Source organism: Myxine glutinosa, chromosome 7 (genome assembly GCF_964187855.1).
Source record: "Myxine glutinosa chromosome 7, kmMyxGlut1.1, whole genome shotgun sequence".
Lineage (NCBI taxonomy): Eukaryota > Metazoa > Chordata > Myxini > Myxiniformes > Myxinidae > Myxine > Myxine glutinosa.
Genome location: NC_136267.1, coordinates 99,518,493 through 99,535,710, shown reverse-complemented (window position 1 = coordinate 99,535,710; position 17,218 = coordinate 99,518,493). Strand labels below are relative to the sequence as shown.

General features: G+C 42.4%; 1 protein-coding gene across 1 annotated transcript in view; it reads right to left on the bottom strand.

Annotated features, from left to right (window-relative positions):
* The window catches only part of LOC137431468 (complement C3), a 613,976-nt gene that overhangs the window by 67,607 nt on the left and 529,151 nt on the right, over positions 1-17,218 (bottom strand). The gene's annotated exons all lie outside the window — the stretch shown is intronic.

Below are 17,218 nucleotides of genomic sequence, written 5' to 3'. Positions count from 1 at the left end.
ATGACATCATCATTAACATATTTTGTTCCCCATGGAGAGTTCTTTACAATGAGCCATGTCTCAATTTTTTCTATTCAGCACTTTCGGAGATATGGAGGTGCTAAGTTTTTCGGTTTTTCCAAGATGGCGGCCGACCACGTGACTGATGACGTCATCATTAACATATTTTATTCCCCATGGAGAGTTCTTTACAATGAGCCATGTCTCAATTTTTTCTGTTCAGCACTTTTGGAGATATAGTGGTGCAAATTTTTGCCGTTTTTCCAAGATGGCGGCCGACCACGTGACATATGACGTCATCATTAACATCTTTTATTCCCCATGGAGAGTTCTTTGCAATGAGCCATGTCTCAATTTTTTCTGTTCAGTACTTTCGGAGATATAGAGGTGCAAATTTATTCGGTTTTTCCAAGATGGCGGCCGAACCACGTCACCGATGACGTCATCAATTGGGCACAGTCTATTCCAGGGCAAGACCAACATGTGTGCAAAGTTTGGCGAATCTCCATGCAACGGTGTAGACGCAGTGCTGCAAACAGACAGACAAACAGACAGACAGACAAACAGATGAAAAATCGGTCAGAGACCGAGGACTTGCCGGAATTTACTTTTTTATCGGCCATTTAGGACAAATATGGCGGCCGAACCACGTGACCGATGATGTCATCATTAACATATTTTATTCCCCGTGGAGAGTTGTTTACAATGAGCCATGTCTCAATTTTTTCTATTCAGGACTTTTGGAGATGTGGCATTGCAAAGTTTTTCGGTTTTTCCAAGATGGCGGCCGAACCACGTGACCGATGACGTCATCATTAACATATTTGATTCCCCATGGAGAGTTCTTTACAATGAGCCATGTCTCAATTATTTCTATTCAGTACTTTCGGAGATATGGAGGTGCAAATTTTTCTGTTTTTCCAAGATGGCGGCCGAACCACGTGACTGATGACGTCATCATTAACATATTTTATTCCCCATGGAGAGTTCTTTACAATGAGCCATGTCTCAATTTTTTCTGTTCAGCACTTTCGGAGATATAGAGGTGCAAAGTTTTTCCAAGATGGCGGCCGAACCACGTGACTGATGACGTCATCATTAACATATTTGATTCCCCATGGAGAGTTCTTTACAATGAGCCATGTCTCAATTTTTTCTATTCAGCACTTTCGGAGATGTGGAGGTGCAAAGTTTTTCGGTTTTTCCAAGATGGCGGCCGAACCACGTGACCGATGACGTCATCATTAACATATTTTATTCTCCATGGAGTGTTCTTTACAATGAGCCATGTCTCAATTTTTTCTGTTCAGCACTTTTGGAGATATAGTGGTGCAAAGTTTTGCCGTTTTTCCAAGATGGCGGCCGACCACGTGACTGATGACGTCATCATTAAGATATTTTATTCCCCATGGAGAGTTCTTTACAATGAGCCATGTCTAAATTTTTTCTGTTCAGTACTTTTGGAGATATGGAGGTGCAATTTTTTTCGGTTTTTCCAAGATGGCGGCCGAACCACGTGACTGATGACGTCATCATTTGGGTACAGTATATTAGAGGGCAAGACCAATATGTGTGCCAAGTTTGGCGATTCTACGTGCAACGGTGTAGACGCAGTGCTGAAAACAGACAAACAGACAGACAAACAGACAGACAGATGAAAAATCGGTCAGAGACCGAGGACTTGCCGGAATGTACTTTTTTATTGGCCATTTAGGACAAATATGGCGGCCGAACCACGTGACCGATGACGTCATCATTAACATATTTTATTCCCCATGGAGAGTTCTTTTCAATGAGCCATGTCTCAATTTTTTCTGTTCAGCACTTTTGGAGATATAGTGGTGCAAAGTTTTGCCGTTTTTCCAAGATGGCGGCCGACCACGTGACTGATGACGTCATCATTAACATATTTTATTCCCCATGGAGTTCTTTACAATGAGCCGTGTCTCAATTTTTTCTGTTCAGCACTTTTGGAGATATAGTGGCGCAACGTTTTGCCGTTTTTCCAAGATGGCGACCGAACCACGTGACTGATGACGTCATCAATTGGGCACAGTCTATTCCAGGGCAAGACCAATATGTGTGCAAAGTTTGGCGATTCTCCGTGCAACGGTGTAGACGCAGTGCTGCAAACAGACAGACAAACAGACAAACAGACAAACAGATGAAAAATCGGTCAGAGACCGAGGACTTGCCGGAATGTACTCTTTTATCGGCCATTTAAGACAAATATGGCGTCCGAACCACGTGATAGATGACGTCATCATTAACATATTTTATTCCCCATTGAGAGTTCTTTCCAATGAGCCATGTCTCAATTTTTTCCATTCTGCACTTTTGGAGATATAGTGGTGCAAAGTTTTCCCATTTTTCCAAGATGGCGGCCGAACCACGTGACCGATGGCGTCATCATTAACATATTTTATTCCCCATGGAGAGTTCTTTACAATGAGCCATGTCTCAATTTTTTCTGTTCAGCACTTTTGGAGATTTTGTGGTGCAAAGTTTTGCCGTTTTTCCAAGATGGCGGCCGACCACGTGACTGATGACGTCATCATTAACATATTTTATTCCCCATGGAGAGTTCTTTACAATGAGCCATGTCTCAATTATTTCTGTTCAGCACTTTTGGAGATATAGTGGTGCAAAGTTTTGCCGTTTTTCCAAGATGGCGGCCGACCACGTGACATATGACGTCATCATTAACATATTTTATTCCCCATGGAGAGTTCTTTCCAATGAGCCATGTCTCAATTTTTTCTGTTCAGCACTTTCGGAGATATCGAGGTGCAAAGTTTTTCCAAGATGGCGGCCGAACCACGTGACCGATGACGTCATCATTAACATATTTTATTCCCCATGGAGAGTTCTTTCCAATGAGCCATGTCTCAATTTTTTCTATTCAGCACTTTCGGAGATATGGAGGTGCAAAGTTTTTCGGATTTTCCAAGATGGCGGCAGAACCACGTGACAGATGACGTCATCATTAACATATTTTATTCCCCATGGAGAGTTCTTTACAATGAGCCATGTCTCAATTTTTTCTGTTCAGCACTTTTGGAGATATAGTGGCGCAACGTTTTGCCGTTTTTCCAAGATGGCGACCGAACCACGTGACTGATGACGTCATCATTTACATATTTTATTCCCCATGGAGAGTTCTTTACAATGAGCCATGTCTCAATTTTTTCTGTTCAGTACTTTCGGAGATATAGAGGTGCAAATTTTTTCGGTTTTTCCAAGATGGCGGCCGAACCACGTCACCGATGACGTCATCAATTGGGCACAGTCTATTCCAGGGCAAGACCAATATATGTGCAAAGTTTGGCGATTCCACGTGCAACGGTGTAGACGCAGTGCTGCAAACAGACAGACAGACAAACAGACAAACAGACAGACAGACAGACAAACGAACAGATCAACATACTTGCCGGAAAAAATTTTCCGGCAAGTAACAAATGAAAAATCGGTCAGAGACCGAGGACTTGCCGGAATTTACTTTTTTATCGGCCATTTAGGACAAATATGGCGGCTGAACCACCTGACCGATGACATCATCATTAACATATTTTATTCCCCACGGAGAGTTCTTTACAATGAGCCATGTCTCAATTTTTTCTGTTCAGCACTTTTGGAGATAGAGGTGCAACGTTTTTCGGATTTTCCAAGATGGCGGCCGAACCACGTGACCGATGACGTCATCATTAACATATTTTATTCCCCCTGGAGAGTTCTTTCCAATGAGCCATGTCTCACTTTTTTCTGTTCAGCACTTTTGGAGCTATAGTGGTGCAAATTTTGCCGTTTTTCCAAGATGGCGGCCGACCACGTGACATATGACGTCATCAGTAACATATTTTATTCCCCATGGAGAGTTCTTTACAATGAGCCATGTCTCAATTTTTTCTGTACAGTACTTTCGGAGATATAGAGGTGCCAATTTTTTCGGTTTTTCCAAGATGGCGGCCGAACCACGTCACCGATGACGTCATCAATTTGGCACAGTCTATTCCAGGGCAAGACCAATATGTGTGCAAAGTTTGGCGATTCTCCGTGCAACGGTGTAGACACAGTGCTGCAAACAGACAGACAGACAGACAGATGAAAAATCGGTCAGAGACCGAGGACTTGCCGGAATGTACTTTTTTATTGGCCATTTAGGACAAATATGGCGGCCGAACCACGTGACTGATGACGTCATCATTTACATATTTTATTCCCCATGGAGAGTTCTTTACAATGAGCAATGTCTCAATTTTTTCTGTTCAGCACTTTTGGAGATATAGTGGTGCAAAGTTTTGCCGTTTTTCCAAGATGGCGGTCGAACCACGTGACCGATGACGTCATCATTAACATATTTTATTCCACATGGAGAATTATTTACAATGAGCCATGTCTCGATTTTGTCTGTTAATTACTTTTGGAGATATAGAGGTGCAACGTTTTTCGGTTTTTCCAAGATGGCGGCCGAACCACGTGACCGATGACGTCATCATTTGGGCACAATATATTAGAGGGCAAGACAAATACGTGTGCAAAGTTTGGCGATTCTACGTGCAACGGTGTAGACGTAGTGCTGCAAACAGACAAACAGACAGACAAACAGACAAACAGACAGATGAAAAATCAGTCAGAGACCGAGGACTTGCCGGAATGTACTTTTTTATTGGCCATTGAGGACAAATATGGCGGCCGAACCACGTGACCGATGACGTCATCATTAACATATTTTATTCCCCATGGAGAGTTCTTTACAATGAGGCATGTCTCAATTTTTTCTATTCAGCACTTTTGGACACATAGAGGTGCTAAGTTTTTCGGTTTTTCCAAGATGGCGGCCGAACCACGTGACATATGACGTCATCATTAACAAATTTTATTCCCCATGGAGAGTTCTTTACAATGAGCCATGTCTCAATTTTTTCTGTTCAGCACTTTTGGAGATATAGTGGCGCAACGTTTTGCCGTTTTTCCAAGATGGCGACCGAACCACGTGACTGTTGACGTCATCATTAACATATTTTATTCCCCATGGAGAGTTCTTTACAATGAGCCATACCTCAATTTTTTCTATTCAGGACTTTTGGAGATGTGGAGGTGCAGAGTTTTTCGGTTTTTCCAAGATGGCGGCCGAACCACGTGACCGATGACATCATCATTAACATATTTTGTTCCCCATGGAGAGTTCTTTACAATGAGCCATGTCTCAATTTTTTCTATTCAGCACTTTCGGAGATATGGAGGTGCTAATTTTTTCGGTTTTTCCAAGATGGCGGCCGACCACGTGACTGATGACGTCATCATTAACATATTTTATGCCCCATGGAGAGTTCTTTACAATGAGCCATGTCTCAATTTTTTCTGTTCAGCACTTTTGGAGATATAGTGGTGCAAATTTTTGCCGTTTTTCCAAGATGGCGGCCGACCACGTGACATATGACGTCATCATTAACATATTTTATTCCCCATGGAGAGTTCTTTACAATGAGCCATGTCTCAATTTTTTCTGTTCAGTACTTTCGGAGATATAGAGGTGCAAATTTATTCGGTTTTTCCAAGATGGCGGCCGAACCACGTCACCGATGACGTCATCATTGAGGCACAGTATATTAGAGGGCAAGACCATTATGTGTGCAAAGTTTGGCGATTCTCCGTGCAACGGTGTAGACGCAGTGCTGCAAACAGACAGACAGACAGACAAACAGACAAACGAACAGATCAACATACTTGCCAGAAAAAAATTTCCGGCAAGTAATGAAAAATCGGTCAGAGACCGAGGACTTGCCGGAATGTACTTTTTTATTGGCCATTGAGGACAAATATGGCGGCCGAACCACGTGACCGATGACGTCATCATAAACATATTTTATTCCCCATGGAGAGTTCTTTACAATGAGCCATGTCTCAATTTTTTCTGTTCAGCACTTTTGGAGATATAGTGGTGCAAAGTTTTGCCGTTTTTCCAAGATGGCGGCCGACCACGTGACATATGACATCATCATTAACATATTTTATTCCCCATGGAGAGTTCTTTACAATGAGCCATGTCTCAATTTTTTCTGTTCAGCACTTTTGGAGATTTCGTGGTGCAAAGTTTTGCCGTTTTTCCAAGATGGCGGCCGACCACGTGACTGATGACGTCATCATTAACATATTTTATTCCCCATGGAGAGTTCTTTACAATGAGCCATGTCTCAATTTTTTCTGTTCAGCACTTTTGGAGATATAGTGGTGCAAAGTTTTGCCGTTTTTCCAAGATGGCGGCCGACCACGTGACATATGACGTCATCATTAACATATTTTATTCCCCATGGAGAGTTCTTTACAATGAGCCATGTCTCAATTTTTTCTGTTCAGCACTTTTGGAGATATAGTGGCGCAACGTTTTGCCGTTTTTCCAAGATGGCGACCGAACCACGTGACTGATGACGTCATCAATAACATATTTTATTCCCCATGGAGAGTTCTTTACAATGAGCCATGTCTCAATTTTTTCTGTTCAGTACTTTCGGAGATATAGAGGTGCAAAGTTTTTCGGTTTTTCCAAGATGGCGGCCGAACCACGTCACCGATGACGTCATCAATTGGGCACAGTCTATTCCAGGGCAAGACCAATATGTGTGCAAAGTTTGGCGATTCTACGTGCAACAGTGTAGACGCAGTGCTGCAAACAGACAGACAGACAGACAGACAAACAGACAGACAAACAGACAAACAAACGAACAGATCAACATACTTGCCGGAAAATTTTTCCGGCAAGTAATGAAAAATCGGTCAGAGACCGAGGACTTGCCGGAATTTACTTTTTTATCGGCCATTTAGGACAAATATGGCGGCTGAACCACCTGACCGATGACATCATCATTAACATATTTTATTCCCCACGGAGAGTTCTTTACAATGAGCCATGTCTCAATTTTTTCTGTTCAGCACTTTTGGAGATAGAGGTGCAACGTTTTTCGGATTTTCCAAGATGGCGGCCGAACCACGTGACCGATGACGTCATCATTAACATATTTTATTCCCCATGGAGAGTTCTTTCCAAGAGCCATGTCTCAATTTTTTCTATTCAGCACCTTCGGAGATATGGAGGTGCAAAGTTTTTCGGATTTTCCAAGATGGCGGCAGAACCACGTGACTGATGACGTCATCATTAACATATTTTATTCCCCCTGGAGAGTTCTTTCCAATGAGCCATGTCTCACTTTTTTCTGTTCAGCACTTTTGGAGCTATAGTGGTGCAAATTTTGCCGTTTTTCCAAGATGGCGGCCGACCACGTGACATATGACGTCATCAGTAACATATTTTATTCCCCATGGAGAGTTCTTTACAATGAGCCATGTCTCAATTTTTTCTGTACAGTACTTTCGGAGATATAGAGGTGCCAATTTTTTCGGTTTTTCCAAGATGGCGGCCGAACCACGTCACCGATGACGTCATCAATTGGGCACAGTCTATTCCAGGGCAAGACCAATATGTGTGCAAAGTTTGGCGATTCTCCGTGCAACGGTGTAGACACAGTGCTGCAAACAGACAGACAGACAGACAGACAAACAGACAAACAGACAAACGAACAGCTCAACATACTTGCCGGAAAATTTTTTCCAGCAAGTAATGAAAAATCGGTCAGACCGAGGACTTGCCGGAATTTACTTTTTTATCGGCCATTTAGGACAAATATGGCGGCCGAACCACGTGACCGATGATGTCATCATGAACATATTTTATTCCCCATGGAGAGTTCTTTACAATGAGTCACGTCTCAATTTTTTCTATTCAGCACTTTGGGAGATATGGAGGTGGTAGGTTTTTCGGTTTTTCCAAGATGGCGGCCGAACTACGTAACTGATGACGTCATCATTAACATATTTTATTCCCCATCAAGAGTTCTTTACAATGAGCCATGTCTCAATTTTTTCTATTCAGTACTTTCAGAGATATGGAGGTGCAAAGTTTTTAGGTTTTTCCAAGATGGCGGCCGAACCACGTGACTGATGACGTCATCATTAACATATTTTATTCCCCATGGAGAGTTCTTTACAATGAGCCATGTCTCAATTTTTTCTGTTCAGCACTTTCGGAGATATAGAGTTGCAAACTTTTTCCAAGATGGCGGCCGAACCACGTGACCAATGACGTCATCACTAACATTTTATTCCCCATGGAGAGTTCTTTACAATGAGCTCAATTTTTTCTGTTCAGCACTTTTGGAGATATAGTGGTGCAAAATTTTGCCATTTTCCAAGATGGCGGCCGAACCACGTGACTGATGACGTCATCATTAACATATTTTATTACCCATGGAGAGTTCTTTACAATGAGCCATGTCTCAATTTTTTCTGTTCAGCACTTTTGGAGATATAGCGGTGCAAAGTTTTGCCGTTTTTCCAAGATGGCGGCCGACCACGTGACATATGACATCATCATTAACATATTTTATTCCGCATGGCGAGTTCTTTACAATGAGCCATGTCTCAATTTTTTCTGTTCAGCACTTTTGGAGATTTCGTGGTGCAAAGTTTTGTCGTTTTTCCAAGATGGCGGCCGACCACGTGACTGATGATGTCATCATTAACATATTTTATTCCCCATGGAGAGTTCTTTACAATGAGCCATGTCTCAATTTTTTCTGTTCAGTACTTTCGGAGATATAGAAGTGCAAAGTTTTTTGGTTTTTCCAAGATGGCGGCCGAACCACGTCACCGATGACGTCATCAATTGGGCACAGTCTATTCCAGGGCAAGACCAATATGTGTGCAAAGTTTGGCGATTCTCCGTGCAACGGTGTAGACGCAGTGCTGCAAACAGACAGACAAACAGACAGACAGACAAACAGACAGACAAACAGACAGACAAACAAACGAACAGATCAACATACTTGCCGGAATCTTTTCCGGCAAGTAATGAAAAATCGGTCAGAGACCGAGGACTTGCCGGAATGTACTTTTTTATCGGCCATTTAGGACAAATAGGGCGGCCGAACCACGTGACTGATGGCGTCATCATTAACATATTTTATTACCCATGGAGAGTTCTTTACAATGAGCCATGTCTCAATTTTTTCTGTTCAGCAATTTTGGAGATATAGTGGTGCAAAGTTTTGCCGTTTTTCCAAGATGGCGGCCGACCACGTGACATATGACATCATTAACATATTTTATTCCCCATGGAGAGTTTTTTACAATGAGCCATGTCTCAATTTTTTCTGTTCAGCACTTTTGGAGATTTCGTAGTGCAAAGTTTTGCCGTTTTTCCAAGATGGCGGCCGACCACGTGACTGATGACGTCATCATTAACATATTTTATTCCCCATGTGGAGTTCTTTACAATGAGCCATGTCTCAATTTTTTCTGTTCAGCACTTTTGGCGATATAGTGGTGCAAAGTTTTGCCGTTTTTCAAAGATGGCGGCCGACCACGTGACATATGACGTCATCATTAACATATTTTATTCCCCATGGAGAGTTCTTTACAATGAGCCATGTCTCAATTTTTTCTGTTCAGCACTTTTGGAGATATCGTGGCGCAACGTTTTGCCGTTTTTCCAAGATGGCGACCGAACCACGTGACTGATGACGTCATCATTTACATATTTTATTCCACATGGAGAGTTCTTTACAATGAGCCATGTCTCAATTTTTTCTGTTCAGTACTTTCGGAGATATAGAGGTGCAACGTTTTTTGGTTTTTCCAAGATGGCGGCCGAACCACGTCACCGATTACGTCATCAATTGGGCACAGTCTATTCCAGGGCAAGACCAATATGTGTGCAAAGTTGGCGATTCTACGTGCAACGGTGTAGACGCAGTGCTGCAAACAGACAGACAGACAGACAAACAGACAAACAGACAAACAAACGAACAGATCAACATACTTGCCGGAATTTTTTCCGGCAAGTAATGAAAAATCGGTCAGAGACCGAGGACTTGCCGGAATGTACTTTTTTATTGGCCATTTAGGACAAATATGGCGGCCGAACCACGTGACTGATGACGTCATCATTAACATATTTTATTCCCCATGGAGAGTTCTTTACAATGAGCCATACCTCAATTTTTTCTATTCAGCACTTCCGGAGATATCGAGGTGCAAAGTTTTTCCAAGATGGCGGCCGAACCACGTGACCGATGACGTCATCATTAACATATTTTATTCCCCATGGAGAGTTCTTTACAATGAGCCATGTCTCAATTTTTTCTGTTCAGCACTTTTGGAGATATAGTGGTGCAAATTTTTGCCGTTTTTCCAAGATGGCGGCCGACCACGTGACATATGACGTCATCATTAACATATTTTATTCCCCATGGAGAGTTCTTTTCAATGAGCCATGTCTCAATTTTTTCTGTTCAGCACTTTTGGAGATATAGTGGTGAACAGTTTTGCCGTTTTTCCAAGATGGCGGCCGACCATGTGACTGATGACGTCATCATTAACATGTTTTATTCCCCATGGAGAGTTCTTTACAATGAGCCATGTCTCAATTTTTTCTGTTCAGCACTTTTGGAGATATAGTGGAGCAAAGTTTTTCCGTTTTTCCAAGATGGCGGCCGACCACGTGACATATGACGTCATCATTAACATATTTTATTCCCCATGGAGAGTTCTTTACAATGAGCCATGTCTCAATTTTTTCTGTTCAGCACTTTTGGAGATATAGTGGTGCAAATCTTTGCCGTTTTTCCAAGATGGCGGCCGACCACGTGACTGATGACGTCATCATTAACACATTTTATTCCCCATGGAGTTCTTTACAATGAGCCATGTCTCAATTTTTTCTGTACAGTACTTTCGGAGATATAGAGGTGCAAAGTTTTGCCGTTTTTCCAAGATGGCGGCCGAACCACGTCAACGATGACGTCATCAATTGTGCACAGTCTATTCCAGGGCAAGACCAATATGTGAGCAAAGTTTGGCGATTCTACGTGCAACGGTGTAGACGCAGTGCTGCAAACAGACAAACAAACAGACAGACAGACAGACAGACAGACAGATGAAAAATCGGTCAGAGACCGAGGACTTGCCGGAATGTACTTTCTTATCGGCCATTTCGGACAAATATGGCGGCCGAACCATGTGACCGATGACGTCATCATTAACATATATTATTCCCCATGGAGAGTTCTTTACAATGAGCCATGTCTCAATTTTTTCTGTTCAGCACTTTTGGAGATATAGTGGTGCAAAAGTTTTGCCGTTTTTCCAAGATGGCGGCCGACCACGTGACATATGACATCATCATTAACATATTTTATTCCCCATGGAGAGTTCTTTACAATGAGCCATGTCTCAATTTTTTCTGTTCAGCACTTTTGGAAATATAGTGGTGCAAAGTTTTGCCGTTTTTCCAAGATGGCGGCCGACCACGTGACATATGACGTCATCATTAACATATTTTATTCCCCATGGAGAGTTCTTTACAATGAGCCATGTCTCAATTTTTTCTGTTCAGCACTTTTGGAGATATAGTGGCGCAACGTTTTGCCGTTTTTCCAAGATGGCGACCGAACCACGTGACTGATGACGTCATCATTTACATATTTTATTCCCCATGGAGAGTTCTTTACAATGAGCCATGTCTCAATTTTTTCTGTTCAGTACTTTCGGAGATATAGAGGTGCAAAGTTTTTCGGTTTTTCCAAGATGGCGGCCGAACCACGTCACCGATGACGTCATCAATTGGGCACAGTCTATTCCAGGGCAAGACCAATATGTGTGCAAAGTTTGGCGATTCTACGTGCAACGGTGTAGACGCAGTGCTGCAAACAGACAAACAGACAAACAGATGAAAAATCGGTCAGAGACCGAGGACTTGCCGGAATGTACTTTTTTATCGGCCATTTAGGACAAATATGGCGGCCGAACCACGTGACCGATGACGTCATCATTAACATATTTTATTCCCCATGGAGAGTTCTTTACAATGAGCCATACCTCAATTTTTTCTATTCAGGACTTTTGGAGATGTGAGGGTGCAGAGTTTTTCGGTTTTTCCAAGATGGCGGCCGACCACGTGACTGATGACGTCATCATTAACATATTTTATTCTCCATGGAGTGTTCTTTACAATGAGCCATGTCTCAATTTTTTCTGTTCAGCACTTTTGGAGATATAGTGGTGCAAAGTTTTGCCGTTTTTCCAAGATGGCGGCCGACCACGTGACTGATGACGTCATCATTAAGATATTTTATTCCCCATGGAGAGTTCTTTACAATGAGCCATGTCTCAATTTTTTCTGTTCAGTACTTTTGGAGATATAGCGGTGCAATTTTTTGGCCGTTTTTCCAAGATGGCGACCGAACCACGTGACTGATGACGTCATCATTAACATATTTCATTCCCCATGGGGAGTTCTTTACAATGAGCCATGTCTCAATTTTTTCTGTTCAGTACTTTTGGAGATATGGAGGTGCAAATTTTTTCGGTTTTTCCAAGATGGCGGCCGAACCACGTGACTGATGACGTCATCATTAACATGTTTTATTCCCCATGGAGAGTTCTTCACAATGAGCCATGTCTCAATTTTTTCTGTTCAGCACTTTGAGATATCGAGGTGCAAATTTTTTCGGTTTTTCCAAGATGGCGGCCGAACCACGTGACCGATGACGTCATCATTTGGGCACAGTATATTAGAGGGCAAGACCAATATGTGTGCCAAGTTTGGCGATTCTACGTGCAACGGTGTAGACATCTAGTGCTGCAAACAGACAAACAGACAGACAGACAGACAGACAAATGAAAAATCGGTCAGAGACCGAGGACTTGCCGGAATGTACTTTTTTATCGGCCATTTAGGACAAATATGGCGGCCGAACCATGTGACCGATGACATCATCATTAACATATATTATTCCCCATGGAGAGTTCTTTACAATGAGTCATGTCTCAATTTTTTCTATTCAGCACTTTCGGAGATATGGAGGTGCTAGGTTTTTCCAAGATGGCGGCTAAACCACGTGACCGATGACGTCATCATTAACAAATTTTATTCCCCATGGAGAGTTCTTTACAATGAGCCATGTCTCAATTTTTTCTGTTCAGCACTTTTGGAGATATAGTGGTGCAAAAGTTTTGCCGTTTTTCCAAGATGGCGGCCGACCACGTGACATATGACATCATCATTAACATATTTTATTCCCCATGGAGAGTTCTTTACAATGAGCCATGTCTCAATTTTTTCTGTTCAGCACTTTCGGAGATATGGAGGTGCAAACTTTTTCGGTTTTTCCAAGATGGCGGCCGAACCACGTGACTGATGACTTCATCAGTAACATATTTTATTCCCCATGGAGAGTTATTTACAATGAGCCATGTCTCAATTTTTTCTGTTCAGCACTTTCGGAGATATGGAGGTGTAAAGTTTTTCGGTTTTTCCAAGATGGCGGCCGAACCACGTCACCGATGACGTCATCATTTGGGCACAGTATATTAGAGGGCAAGACCAATATGTGTGCCAAGTTTGGCGATTCTACGTGCAACGGTGTAGACGTAGTGCTGCAAACAGACAAACAGACAGACAGACAGACAGACAGACAGACAGACAGACAAACAAACGAACAGATCAACATACTTGCCGGAAAATTTTTCCGGCAAGTAACGAACAGATCAACATACTTGCCGGAAAAAATTTTCCGGCAAGTAACGAACAGATCAACATACTTGCCGGAAAATTTTTTCCGGCAAGTAACGAACAGATCAACATACTTGCCGGAAAATTTTTCCGGCAAGTAACAAACGAACAGATCAACATACTTGCCGGAATCTTTTCCGGCAAGTAACAAACGAACAGATCAACATACTTGCCGGAAAATTTTTTCCAGCAAGTAATGAAAAATCGGTCAGACCGAGGACTTGCCGGAATTTACTTTTTTATCGGCCATTTAGGACAAATATGGCGGCCGAACCACGTGACCGATGATGTCATCATGAACATATTTTATTCCCCATGGAGAGTTCTTTACAATGAGTCACGTCTCAATTTTTTCTATTCAGCACTTTGGGAGATATGGAGGTGGTAGGTTTTTCGGTTTTTCCAAGATGGCGGCCGAACCACGTGACTGATGACGTCATCATTAACATATTTTATTCCCCATGGAGAGTTCTTTACAATGAGCCATACCTCAATTTTTTCTATTCAGCACTTCCGGAGATATCGAGGTGCAAAGTTTTTCCAAGATGGCGGCCGAACCACGTGACCGATGACGTCATCATTAACATATTTTATTCCCCATGGAGAGTTCTTTACAATGAGCCATGTCTCAATTTTTTCTGTTCAGCACTTTTGGAGATATAGTGGTGCAAATTTTTGCCGTTTTTCCAAGATGGCGGCCGACCACGTGACATATGACGTCATCATTAACATATTTTATTCCCCATGGAGAGTTCTTTTCAATGAGCCATGTCTCAATTTTTTCTGTTCAGCACTTTTGGAGATATAGTGGTGAACAGTTTTGCCGTTTTTCCAAGATGGCGGCCGACCATGTGACTGATGACGTCATCATTAACATGTTTTATTCCCCATGGAGAGTTCTTTACAATGAGCCATGTCTCAATTTTTTCTGTTCAGCACTTTTGGAGATATAGTGGAGCAAAGTTTTTCCGTTTTTCCAAGATGGCGGCCGACCACGTGACATATGACGTCATCATTAACATATTTTATTCCCCATGGAGAGTTCTTTACAATGAGCCATGTCTCAATTTTTTCTGTTCAGCACTTTTGGAGATATAGTGGTGCAAATCTTTGCCGTTTTTCCAAGATGGCGGCCGACCACGTGACTGATGACGTCATCATTAACACATTTTATTCCCCATGGAGTTCTTTACAATGAGCCATGTCTCAATTTTTTCTGTACAGTACTTTCGGAGATATAGAGGTGCAAAGTTTTGCCGTTTTTCCAAGATGGCGGCCGAACCACGTCAACGATGACGTCATCAATTGTGCACAGTCTATTCCAGGGCAAGACCAATATGTGTGCAAAGTTTGGCGATTCTACGTGCAACGGTGTAGACGCAGTGCTGCAAACAGACAAACAAACAGACAGACAGACAGACAGACAGACAGATGAAAAATCGGTCAGAGACCGAGGACTTGCCGGAATGTACTTTCTTATCGGCCATTTCGGACAAATATGGCGGCCGAACCATGTGACCGATGACGTCATCATTAACATATATTATTCCCCATGGAGAGTTCTTTACAATGAGCCATGTCTCAATTTTTTCTGTTCAGCACTTTTGGAGATATAGTGGTGCAAAAGTTTTGCCGTTTTTCCAAGATGGCGGCCGACCACGTGACATATGACATCATCATTAACATATTTTATTCCCCATGGAGAGTTCTTTACAATGAGCCATGTCTCAATTTTTTCTGTTCAGCACTTTTGGAAATATAGTGGTGCAAAGTTTTGCCGTTTTTCCAAGATGGCGGCCGACCACGTGACATATGACGTCATCATTAACATATTTTATTCCCCATGGAGAGTTCTTTACAATGAGCCATGTCTCAATTTTTTCTGTTCAGCACTTTTGGAGATATAGTGGCGCAACGTTTTGCCGTTTTTCCAAGATGGCGACCGAACCACGTGACTGATGACGTCATCATTTACATATTTTATTCCCCATGGAGAGTTCTTTACAATGAGCCATGTCTCAATTTTTTCTGTTCAGTACTTTCGGAGATATAGAGGTGCAAAGTTTTTCGGTTTTTCCAAGATGGCGGCCGAACCACGTCACCGATGACGTCATCAATTGGGCACAGTCTATTCCAGGGCAAGACCAATATGTGTGCAAAGTTTGGCGATTCTACGTGCAACGGTGTAGACGCAGTGCTGCAAACAGACAAACAGACAAACAGATGAAAAATCGGTCAGAGACCGAGGACTTGCCGGAATGTACTTTTTTATCGGCCATTTAGGACAAATATGGCGGCCGAACCACGTGACCGATGACGTCATCATTAACATATTTTATTCCCCATGGAGAGTTCTTTACAATGAGCCATACCTCAATTTTTTCTATTCAGGACTTTTGGAGATGTGAGGGTGCAGAGTTTTTCGGTTTTTCCAAGATGGCGGCCGACCACGTGACTGATGACGTCATCATTAACATATTTTATTCTCCATGGAGTGTTCTTTACAATGAGCCATGTCTCAATTTTTTCTGTTCAGCACTTTTGGAGATATAGTGGTGCAAAGTTTTGCCGTTTTTCCAAGATGGCGGCCGACCACGTGACTGATGACGTCATCATTAAGATATTTTATTCCCCATGGAGAGTTCTTTACAATGAGCCATGTCTCAATTTTTTCTGTTCAGTACTTTTGGAGATATAGCGGTGCAATTTTTTGGCCGTTTTTCCAAGATGGCGACCGAACCACGTGACTGATGACGTCATCATTAACATATTTCATTCCCCATGGGGAGTTCTTTACAATGAGCCATGTCTCAATTTTTTCTGTTCAGTACTTTTGGAGATATGGAGGTGCAAATTTTTTCGGTTTTTCCAAGATGGCGGCCGAACCACGTGACTGATGACGTCATCATTAACATGTTTTATTCCCCATGGAGAGTTCTTCACAATGAGCCATGTCTCAATTTTTTCTGTTCAGCACTTTGAGATATCGAGGTGCAAATTTTTTCGGTTTTTCCAAGATGGCGGCCGAACCACGTGACCGATGACGTCATCATTTGGGCACAGTATATTAGAGGGCAAGACCAATATGTGTGCCAAGTTTGGCGATTCTACGTGCAACGGTGTAGACATCTAGTGCTGCAAACAGACAAACAGACAGACAGACAGACAGACAAATGAAAAATCGGTCAGAGACCGAGGACTTGCCGGAATGTACTTTTTTATCGGCCATTTAGGACAAATATGGCGGCCGAACCATGTGACCGATGACATCATCATTAACATATATTATTCCCCATGGAGAGTTCTTTACAATGAGTCATGTCTCAATTTTTTCTATTCAGCACTTTCGGAGATATGGAGGTGCTAGGTTTTTCCAAGATGGCGGCTAAACCACGTGACCGATGACGTCATCATTAACAAATTTTATTCCCCATGGAGAGTTCTTTACAATGAGCCATGTCTCAATTTTTTCTGTTCAGCACTTTTGGAGATATAGTGGTGCAAAAGTTTTGCCGTTTTTCCAAGATGGCGGCCGACCACGTGACATATGACATCATCATTAACATATTTTATTCCCCATGGAGAGTTCTT